General features: G+C 43.0%; 1 protein-coding gene across 4 annotated transcripts in view; it reads right to left on the bottom strand.

Moving 5' to 3' along the window:
- The window catches only part of znf536 (zinc finger protein 536), a 241,578-nt gene that overhangs the window by 216,250 nt on the left and 13,188 nt on the right, over positions 1–12,140 (bottom strand). The gene's annotated exons all lie outside the window — the stretch shown is intronic.

The raw sequence follows: 12,140 nt of genomic DNA, 5'->3' as shown, positions 1-12,140 counted from the left end.
AGGACTTCCTGTTCAGACGTGATGTCATTTAGCACACATCCATGAGTAATCTAACAAATATATTAACTGTAATTGCATGTGTACATCAATCTTTTGCATTTTTATTATTTCCTTATGATTTTTTTATTTTAATTTGACAGTGTAATATCCAGTCGAAGATGCTACTCGTGATTCGGGGATGCTTCGTAGGATGCACAAGGTTTATCATTCCAGACAGTTAAAATACAGTGTTGGAATAAAGAGAAAAAAAAAAACAGGAAGCTTTGTTCTCAAAACTGCAAGAGGAGCCTACGCAGCACGGCAGAGGGTGTTATCTGATCCAGCCTTGAAGCCCCACCGCTTAACGCCAGAAAAATAATCAAGCCGACACAAAGTATGTGAAGTAAAAGACTGCCACTCCCCTTTAAAGTAGCATGTAACTTGGTGAGTGGCATCTGAGCTGAGGCCTCACGGAGAGAGACTGACAGCAACTGCCTTTCCACCCAAGCACTCATGTGAGTCATTATTTATAAAAAAAAAAAAAAAAAAAAACACACACACACAAAAAAAGGAAAAAACAAATGATGGATATTATTTCCAAAAACTCCACACAAAAAGTTTTCCAGCTCACTTGAGGTAAGAAAAAAAAAAGTTGTTTAGCTTTGTTCTATGTAGAAAAAGCTCATTTATCCATTTCAACGCAGCTGACTAAACTGCACCTGATTTACATTTCATTTTTTGTGACATTTCAAAGGTTTGCTTAAATCTGCTGAAGTTTGCTTAGATGATAATCTGCAAGATCTAGGTTTTGTATATTTACCTTCGATCTTTAGTGCTAAATGCTTCACTGTTTTCTGTACGGCACCACCCAAATATCACCTGTCAGTCAGTTATCTTTTCATTGGATTGGAGTTTAAATAAGTAGGTGGAGTTCCTTTGAGTCACTTAATGATAAAATGGAAATGTTGCATGTTGGGTGTTTTTTGTTTGTTTGTTTTTTGGGGTTATTTTTTTGACTGGGTCCTCCAAATTCTCATGGCTACTCTGGATGTGGAGTAGCTGGCTCAGTCCTGCACAGGGAGGTGGAGGAAGGAGGGAGGGAGGGAGTCTGGAGGAGGAGGTGGAGGGGGGTACACAGATGTGGAGGGTCTGCAGGAGGGCCACCCAGATCTACACAGCACTACTGTTTCAATGGAGCGTCAAGAGTAAAACTCACACTCACATACAGGGAACACACACACATACGTACTCGCACACAAAGCTACGACGTTGCCTTAAGTCACAATCTAAATTGGCTCCCAAGGGCATACCAACTACCTTGTTCACCAAAGGCATTGTGTATGTTTTCCGAGTGCTTAGCATATGCTGCCGTAACCTGAGATCTCTCCCTCTCTCTCTTTTTCCCTTGCATGCGCACACACATGCATGTACACAAACACACAGTTGCCAGAAGTTGCTCTGTTTTCTCCCTTTACGTATTTCCCATCAGGCCCTTAATTAAATTCAAGATAGTTCACATCTACCTATTAAACCACGTTGCACTAACCGCCCACCAGACAAACCTCGACAGAGACACCGATGCAGGCGTGGTGACGAGGGGATGGGGGGGAGGTGGGTGACAGGGGGGTACAGGTTGTCTTTTATGGAGAAAAGAAACTGGTAGGAAGAGAGGAGAAACTACAAGGAGCTCCTCTCACATCACAAGCGATGAGGAGTGTCACGTCTACTTTTTATACTGCCATATGATATTACAGTACAGATGCATAGAAGGTAAACTGATGATCTCCTTCATGCATATAATCATGTACTTTAGGAGTTTTGTTGATTTATTTTGGACATGATACAAGGGCTATTCCATCTTTAAAGTACATATATGTGTTTTAATTTAAAGATAATTGCTGTTTTTATGATGAAAACTAAGTATGAAGTTATTAAAATGACATATTCAAAGGCGAACAAAGGCAGATCCAGACAGGTGATTGTTCTAGTCGAGTGAAATATCACAGCAAAAGCTACTGACACTTGATTGAATCTGCTACATCTATGATTTGATATTAAAGCACACTGCCGAGTAATGAAAAACGGTAACATTTTAAGACAGTCTAACCTTTCCTGTGTTTACCTTATTAAAGAGTGTGTGCCTTAACTGGTATTGCAATGCACACAGGGGGGAAAAACAATGTGTATAAAGCCGGCAGTGTTTAAGCAGGCGAACAGTAAAGTAATAGGCAAGAGCAGTGAAGTGTTGATTCTACAAAAGATGTGGGGGAAAAATTGCACCTTGGTACACACACACACAAACATACAAGTAAACAGACAAAAATGCACATAGAGTAACACACATTCCCTCCCCCTCTTCAATATACTCCCACAACACGGCCGGCTGCCTGGCAGCCGAAGTTAACATTTTCAGAGAAAATATTCCTTGCCTCCAATAGTCCGATGTAATTCATTTTCCATCTCTGTTCATTAATCATTGTTAAAATTAGTGATCCATTTCTTCCACTCTGCCATCTGCACTCAGCTTCCTAACAAACATGACACCTCAGCGCATAATAAAAGCTGACAGCTACGAGGAGGCCTTTCCAAATAGCTTTCTGCATATGCGCACCTCAACGACTGATGCCGTTGTCAGACAAAAGTAGGTTATTTAGACCGCTGGCTGGAGAGCTCGGCATATCTGTACACATACATGTGCACACCCAAACATATATGGACATACAGTATGTTCATGTGCATTCACAGTGCCAAGACAAAGCAGCAACAGTGCATGTTAAAGAGGCAGAAAATCACACACACACAAACACACACACCAATAATCTCAGAACTCAAAGTCACATGTATACACTTTCATGCACATACACAAAACAACAGATGTGCTTAATCTTGAATGGAATGTGCTAAAATCCTGATAAGGAAAATCTCCCCCATATTTTTTTTTTTTTTTCTGCAGGGGTAAAGTGAGGAAAATGAGAAAAAGGGAAACATTCAGAAAATGAACACTTCAGAAAAGCAGAGACGAAAAGAACAGAGAGAAACACAGAGGCCTACAGAGTATCCTGTTTACTCCTACATGGCTCTCGCTTTAACTGTGGCTTAAACAATGTTGTACTTTTCCATTTGCATTTGCCTCCAGCAGCTGTGGCATTTGGGTGTATTTGTTGTGATACAGAGTATCAGCTCGGCTACAGTCAGATCTTAACAAGGCTAAGCTAAGAGCTAACTGAGCTCTGAATGTAAAAAAAAAAAACACAAGAAGAAAGAAGAAGAAGAGAGTCAGTGGGCAATGCCCTCTCAGGTCACCCAGGCCTCGTAAACACCTCTCTAATTCACATAAAAATGCTTGGGTGGAAAGCTACGGACTCCCCAGATGCACCATGCAGACAGACTGGTTCACAGGCCAGCAGCCTTTTTGCCTTCCACTGATTCCGAAGCACAGATAGATTTGATCCTTTTCCTCTCTTGCTATCTATGTTTCCATTCAGCAGTGGAAAGAAATTTAATTGAGCCTTCAAAAGTCAATGGAAATGCATTATTTAAAATGTTTGAAATCTAGCAGATTTTAACTTGAGCACACAAAGGAAAAGTGGTATTCTCCTTATTGCACATAAGTTAATGAACCATAAAGTAAGGATGCACTCTGTTTGAGCTGTTTTTCAGGATGGAAAAAGTTAAATAAGCAGGTATAACACAGAAGAATCCAATTTTAAAATAAAAATCTTTTACACTTTTCTCTTTGCACTCTGTCATTACTCATTTACATTCCAACGTGTTACTTTGTTCACATTTTCCATTCTCGCTGAATAACTTTTCTGTAACAAACAAGTACTAAAAAACAATATCAAATAATACTTCATTATAAAAATGGTAAAATTCAGTGACACCCAAGCATCTTTATCTGTCTCCCTCTGTTCTTCACACACTCACAGTACCTTCCCTTAGTCTCTTGTTAACACGCCCCCAAACTGTCCCTTCTCACAACCACACACACAAACGCACACACATTTAAAACCTCAACAATCCTACACTGCTGTAGTCCTCTGATTCTCTTCTGTACACACACAGTCAGGATCCCTCCCTGGCGAGGTGTGTATGTGTGTGTCTCTGCCCGAGGCACAGCACATTAATCTATATAATGCCCTCAAAGAGAAGGCTTTTTCACACCGCTAACTGCCAAGGACTACGAGGGGCAGCGGCTGAGCCATGATTCAGCTGTTAGCCCAACTGGCGTCCCTGTGCGCACACTCGCACCCCCTCACTACACCCACACCCTTCCCCAACACACACAAACACACTCACACACAATATGTTAGCAAGAATACACACACGCACCCTTGCTGGCAAGAAAGACAAGGCAGACACCTTTGTAAACTCACACAGGGAACACAAAAGTGTATGGTGCACACTCATCAACACTAAGGATGGATATCAGATCTCTGTATTGAACAAAATGTGTCGAAACTGTCATGACTGCCTGTCTCCTGTTCTAATTTATTTCATAATTGTGACATTTTTAGACATTTTATCAAGTTCAAATCCTTTACAGCTGCTTGCATTCTACATTTTCTTGTAGAAAAAAAAAATTAAATTCTTTTCCCCCAAATATGAAAGTTGTTGTTTTGCAACCAAATCTCCAATGAAATTCCAAATCAACATTCTTCACCTCGTCCACTTCCAGTTTACCGAAGTTACATTGCAGATATTTCCGAGCTCCATCAGACAGCAACTTCTTCCCAGTGCGTGAATTCGCCCAGTGCAGATTTAATATTCATTTGTTGCACGGAGGGCCACAAAACAGACAGCCCGGAGCGGTGATTGGAGGGCCAGTGCTCAGAGACAGACGGCGAGCAGAAGAGCAGCTAAATCATCTTGACATTCACCAAGAAGTAGCCACACAGAAAGCTACCGCTGCTGTTAGTTCTCCCATCGACTAATTTGGTTCTACTTAACCCCTAAACACCCCACATGCACACACTCACACACACACAAGTGGATGCAATGCAAACACAGGCGGACGCACACATACGTATGTAGACACTCGAGAGCGCACACGCACACAGTGACACATTTAATTCCAGGTTCTCTGCACATCTGAATTGCAGCAGGCTGATGAGGGAGAGAGGGCCAGGCCCCTCCGGACTGATTAGCATCATTTAAGAAAGCTTTCCTTTTCCTTTTCTGCTCGCCTCAGCGACCTCTCTCTCTCTCCCCTGTCCCTCTCTCTATCACTCTCTGCCACTCGCCGGGTTGACCCACCCACCACCCAGCCTACAAGATGGGTGGCATCCCCGCCAGCACAAGTCAATATGGAGTACACTCATTTACATCTAACACAGGAGAGCGACTCAAGCGCCTCAGCCTCTGGGGCAATTTTTTTTTTTTTTTTAATTTCTTCAAGTATTCATAGACAACTGCTTGTTAGCTTTAGATTCTGTTTTCTAAAAGTGTGGACAGAAGGACAAAACTAATGCACATATATGTCAGGCGCCATATGATGCAGTTTTTTTCTAAGCGTGTAAAGTAAATAAGACAGAGGCTGTTTTATTTGTGCATTTCCCCCCTTCTAAATTATATAAGCCTTGCACATGGCTTAAAATTTTGTAAAGCTTTTCTGAAAATCCTACTTATGGTTGCCATTCTGTGCCAAAAAGTTCATCTGGCCTGTAAATTTAAGCATGGATTACAAATATTCAAATCATGAGCTTACTGTTCAAATAAACATTTCCAACAGGGAGGGGAAAAGTTGCAAGGCATACACTTTCAGCATAATTCCTCCTCTGGCACCTCCCCTCCCCTCGCTCCTAATAAAACAACCACAAAAAAAAAAAACAGGCAAAGAAGAGAAGGGGGGGTTAAGGGTGAGAAGGGGGCGGAGGGGATAAGAAATGCAAAAACAAAGGACAGAGTTAAAAGTTCGGCTTCTTCATTTATCGTGCGGCTGGATAAACAGTGTTGATGAAATATGTAATTAATGTAATTGTAACCACCTATGCAATTACAGTCAGCCGGGTGGGCTCGACTGTGGCCCCGGTACACCATGCCATAGGACAATAGGGCACCTTATTACAGTTTTTAAAAGGGGAGGGAGGAAAGGGCTGGGGTGAAAAAAGGGGGGAGGCTTAAGCTGGTCAGCTGCTCACCACATGGTAGAAATAATAAGGACTGAAGTCACAATCATTTCAGCTTTGGTTTAGCTTTGCTGATCACTGCACTTTATGGTGGACAATACAAATACCTGGTCATCTAGGGGTTTCGGAGTCCTACTATCTGTACCGCACACACAGTAGTAAATGACAAAGTGTGCACATGAAGTATGAGTCATCAGATACGATTTATTCACACTCTTATTAGAATATTCCCCTATTCTTAGCTGCGGATGAGTGAGCATGTAGTATGACCTGCTTTCAGTTCAGTGGGATTTGATCACAAACCTCCAAAAAGGCTCCAAAACCAGTCATTCACCCATACGAGTGAGTCCTATATATTACAGATAAGGGAAAATGTAGCGTCAGTAAGAGCAACATATCATGACCGGCGTAAAGGCGAAGTCAGAGTTTGGGTGAAGGTGCAGGCCGCTGCCCGTGGCCCATTCACACACTGACAGCCGGTGTTATCCCCGGGATTAAAATAGCCTCTTCCCTGCTACCCGCCCCTGCCGGCATTAAAGTCTTCCACATTTGCAAAATTGCAAACAGATGCAACTCAAGTACCTGCAAATAATCTGCCAAGACCAATTTCAAAGGGAGATTCAGAATATGTGGGAGTCATTAGAGGGAGTATTATTTCAGCGATGAGCGCGAGAGGGCCAGCCGTGGATCACCCAACCAGATGGGTTCTGCTGCCTTTTATTCAGGAAGAAAGAAGCCGACGTGTTCTTCATCTCCCCCATTCCCCCCAAAGAAGATATATAGCGTGTATGAAACAATTACGGCGAATATTGAAGTTTCAGAGGCAACCAAAGAATGTCAAATTTCCTTTCGAGTTTCTCAAAACAATCTTTCATCTTCTTCCAGTGAGGATGCTTTCGGATGGGGGCTGGGGGAATTTTTTTTTTTCGTTGTAAACGAGGAGATACAGACACAGAGATCTGAGGCTTTTAATTGTTTGTATTGAGGGTAAATATGAAAAGAATTAAATGGTAGACGCCTTTAAAAGAGGCCTGTGGCGTATGTAATGAAATATGTTCTGCGCCGTAATTTGCAACTGCCTGCTGTGTTATTTTTCAGACGGTTATCTGAAGTTTTTTCTTGGTCGCCTCAGTAAAGCTTTAAAGCGACGCACACAAAGTGTTCACCAATTAAGATGATTTAACACCAAGAACTGCAGCAAACTTCATTAGATTCTCCACCAAGCCGCTGACAAAAAGCCATTCAGAATGCATCTTTAAGCATCAGTGATGAATAATGTATAATCAAAACACACATTTCTTTTTCCTCACACTAGCCATTCAGAACATCTACCACCCCTTATAACAAATGAAACGTTTATATCAATGGAATCTGATTAGGTGACTGGTATTATTGCTAGTAGGGAAGCAGAATAACAATCTAAGGCACTTATAAAAAATGATCAAAATCACCAAGCCCTTGAAACAATACACATTCAATCAAATTCTTCATAATTGTAACAGTAGGAAGCATTTTAGGCATTCCACCCCACAACAAACAGGCTTTGTTCTCCTGTTATGAGAGGCAGTGATGGGGACACAATCAAGTGCGTGAGAAAGCCAGGAACGCAGGATTTCAAGCAATTCCTCCCTCTTTCTCTTTCTCTCTTTCTACTACTCCCCCTGCCTCCCTCCTTTCTCCCCTTCTCTCTCTTTCGGGGTCGCCCATATTATTTGCTTCCTGTCTCATTGTAGCTGGCAAAAAGAGAATTTGGTAATTGAGTGGTACAGAACATGTGCCCTCCCTGCTCGCAGATGACAGATGGATTATAAAAACTTCAAAGGCGAGCATTTGGAGCACCAGGGGAGAGATGCTAGGTATTTGAACTATCATTCTTTACCCAGGAGACAATGACTGCCTGACATGGTGCATACATCAAGGAATAGTGCAACGGCACAGACATAATCCAACACACATACACACACCCCTCCTTTACTCCTTTTCCTCGCTCTCTTCCTCTCCTTCTCCCTCCCTGTGCTATATATTTAACATCCTGTTCTGAGCAACTTTGCGCCAAGCTCGGGAACATAACAAGTGGGGGGTAACGCTCAGAGTCTGGAGGAGAGAGAGAAGGCGGCACTGGCAGGGGAAGGGATGCCATCTTATCTTTGCATTTTCCTTTTCTCGACATGTCACCTTCTTTTGCGTGCTCATAGGGGTTCAAACTCTTTCCTTTCACCCCGTTCGATAAAATAATCAGAGTGGATTTATGTTTTTAAAGTACAGCCAGATTAGCAGGCCTTAAAGGAAAACTGTAAGTGCTACTGTTCTGTAAGAGAAGGGCAGAATGGTGGGCGGTGACGCCTATAATCATCTTATAAGCATGATTTATGAAAAGGGCCATCTGCCTTTGCCTTACTTAAGCACGGAGGCAACCTTTAATAATATAAGGACATGGGGAGAGGAGGGTGAATGAGTGTGAAGGGATGGGGGGTTATGGAGATAGTTCAACACAATGATTTCCACAAACTGGCAACCCAAATTCAAGTTTCCTCCCTCTCTCCCTCCCTTCTTCTTCTCCTTCTTTTTGTCGCTGTCTGTGATCCCCCACAGAAGTCAGCCATAAAGTCAGATGGTAGCTAATCGCCATTGACCTCTCCGTCACACCATTTAACCCCGGCCCTTCCCCTTGACCCTGAAGGAATTAGTTGCCTCACTGTAACACACATACACACATATACACAACTTGCAAACTACCATCCACTCATCCATCTGACTACTTTTCTTTACACTTTCCTCTCCTACTTTTCATAACTACTGTGTATCATTCTAAAACTCAGTCCAAAAAGAAAAAAAAAAATCTGATGTAGATTTGATCAGATCATAAAAAAAATTATGGCTATTACAAGATATCTGGTAGTGCAACTAGTTTTGCAGTGAGTTGCTAAGTTTTTAAATGTGAAAAAAAGGTGAGTAAATAGCACAAGGTGGAATATTCAAATTGCATATTTTGCCTAAAAGCATGCCAGAAATGTTTAATTTATATTCAGCTTCTACTTCAGTATAAGTTGTAGCTGTCACTCATGCAGGAAACTGCCTTTTTTTGCCCTTAAATTCCAGTGCATGCTTGATGAAGCAACAGGCGAGGAACTCAGCAGAGACCAGCTGAGTCACATCTAAAAATTTTCACACTCGAATCCGACACGAACGCCTCAAAGCGACACAGTTCTGACTTGATTGACATTCACGCCCCAGCCGCTGCCCTTTGGCCCGGCTGTGACCTGGAAATGGCTCCCAGCGTGACCTTAAAAAGTGGCGGCAGCGGTGGCAGCTCTAGGAGAAGGAGGAGGAGGTGGTGGTCTGTGTGTGTGTGTGTGCATGCGTGTGTGTGGAGGGGGTGTATCATAATGAGGCCATATGCTATTATGCCAAAAGCCACACACACACACGGACACTTGCACACACCACATGTGTGTATAGACACACACGCCCCTCCCCGTGTGGTCACCTTTTCAGTGTCCATCAGGATTGTCGGCCTAATCCTCGTCGGATCATCTCATCAATGCCTAGGCTGTTTATGTGTAATGGATCCCATCTAACTCCCTCTCTCTCCCTAACCCCCACCCTACCCTAAAGCCCCCCCACCCCACCCCACCCCTCCTCCCCTCCACCCATCTCTACTTCACTCCATCCCCTCTCCTTCCTTTAGAGTCTTACAGCTTCTCAATGATATGCCAAAACTTTTTTTTTTCTTTATTGTTATTATTATTATTCTCATATAGTTTTTTTTTTACAAATTCAGGTCCTGTAAAAAGAAGACAGGCAGTGGAATTATCTCTATATATTTCCTGCATATGACAGAACAAACCAGAAAACTAATGCAACACTTTGTCTTTTTTAAGTCTGGATAATAAGCGTTACTCTGTTTTCAGAATCAAGTCCTACAGTTCTGATGAGCTACTATTGTTTGACATTTTTTACTGTCCTAAAAACAACGCTGTAAAAATATATTGATACTTCCATCATATGTCCCTAATTTTATTTTAAGTTAATAGTACTGATATTGTCATTAGAAGTTAACCCTACTTTTCATACCACTCACTCTTGGGGGTGGCTGAATTCAAAATAAATTCCAAATTTTGGTCCACTGTATAATTTTCTTGACAAACCTGTCATGGAAAGTGTATAATTGTTTGTCTTTCCACCCTTCACATCCTTCCTCCCTGTCTCTTCATCCTCCTCCTTCTCCTCCTCCTCGAAGCCTCGCAGCATGTGTAAGCAGAAGCGCACGTGCTTCTCCCTTCGCCCTCATTACCAGCTAACTACGCTGTTTGATTAAAAGCGTGTACAGAGAGGAAGAGAGAGACAGAGAGGGAGAGAGGGGAAGAATGAAAGGAGAGAGAGGGAGAAGGGGGTGCAGGGAGGGGAAGAGGGAAAACAGGCCGAACCTCCATAATTAAGATCACTTCACAGATTACCTCTGGCAACAAAAGCGCGGCGAGCGGCTGCCCGCAGCCACAGAAATTGGATGAAAAAGGGGAGTTGAGGAGGAGACTGACCTCCGCCGCTCTCCGCCGGGCTCTGCGCGAACATGAGCCACGGTTGGATCAAATAGCCCCCCCAGCAGTATCACACACACACAGAAATACACATGACAGGTACTACTGTAGGTGCACTCACACTCACACTCACAACACACACATGCACACACACACACACACAGACAATTCCGAACCTCAGGGTTTCCATTACAGGTCACATATCAGAAAACACACACAGAGACACACCTCCGCTCAGCTGAGTACACTACCTCCTTCTCAGTAATAAACCGGCTTGAATAAATTCCCCAAAGTACAATAATACCGTCAAGTTTTTTTGGGAGAAAGTAAAAAATGATGCCTCTTTGTTGGAGCAACTTGGCCACATTTCGGAGTTTCATTGGAAAGCCCATAATAAACTTCACCTTTTGTTTCTGTACTGTACTTAGACACCCCATTTATAATACTAAATGAGAGTCTCTGGAGAGCTCCTAAAACCCCCCAAAATTGTTATCTTAAATTACCACCAGGAGGGTGAGGGAATGTCTTTTTTTCCTCATTTTTGGAGACCCTAATCTGGACCTGTCACCCATGGGCGCCCGCACTGACCAGCCATCAGACACCTCAGTTACGCCCCCCTCCCTTTCCTTACTTTTACTCTCTCTCTGCCTGCCCTCCCTGGTTTTTCCACATCTGCTCTCCTCACCCTCAGCATTCTTCTGCGCTGTTCACCTCTCCCTTCCCTTCAAGTCCACCTCACTTCCACCCATGCAAACCAAACTCCAAAAAACCGATCTCCGGTGAGCAGGGGAGGAGGGAGGCCATTTACTCTAATCACAGGGATCTAGCAGGAGAGCGCCTCAAAGCCCTCGGGGGCTGATCGGCAATCAGGGAGAGGGAGGCTGCAAGGGAAAGAGAGAAATAAACTCTACCTCTAGTTCAGATTTGTGGAAGAAACCTCTCCGATCCCTAATCCGAAGCAGCTCTGCCATGAGATTGTCCTGTCGGTGGGTGGGCTGAGATGGGGTGTTTGTATGGGGAATATGAAGGAGGGGGGGCTTCCATGACAGAACCAGAGATGCTGTACAGGTTATTTATAGTCACTTGATTTGGAGATCAAGTCAAAGTTCCCTCAAAATGAACTAAAATCTCTCTATCTCTTCCAGACTGTCCCGCTCGACTATAGACACCACACTGGGATAATGTCACATACATAAAAATAACTTTTTCTTGGCTCTGACTTCGTTTTAGTCCATCTAGTGATCACTGATGCAGGTCATGACTCATCTCTCTCTCCCATTTCTTGTCATTTCTCAAGTACCAGCCCACTAATAAAATAAGGGTGAAAATTGATTTTAGGGAGGTGAATCTTTAGTTGCTGGGACTTAAGTCGGACTGGCAGCACGGCTGACTTGCTATGCCATACTGAACTTTTTAATAAACCTAGTGCAAATTATGATATATGGATGCAAAGAAGAATTTTGCCATTCACAGCGGAGAACTTTATGTTAGGTCA

The sequence above is a fragment of the Sphaeramia orbicularis genome, chromosome 3 (assembly GCF_902148855.1).
Source record: "Sphaeramia orbicularis chromosome 3, fSphaOr1.1, whole genome shotgun sequence".
In the NCBI taxonomy this organism is placed as follows: Eukaryota; Metazoa; Chordata; class Actinopteri; order Kurtiformes; family Apogonidae; genus Sphaeramia; species Sphaeramia orbicularis.
The sequence above is the reverse complement of the archived record's forward strand: the minus strand, read 5'-3'. Positions and strand labels throughout refer to the sequence as shown.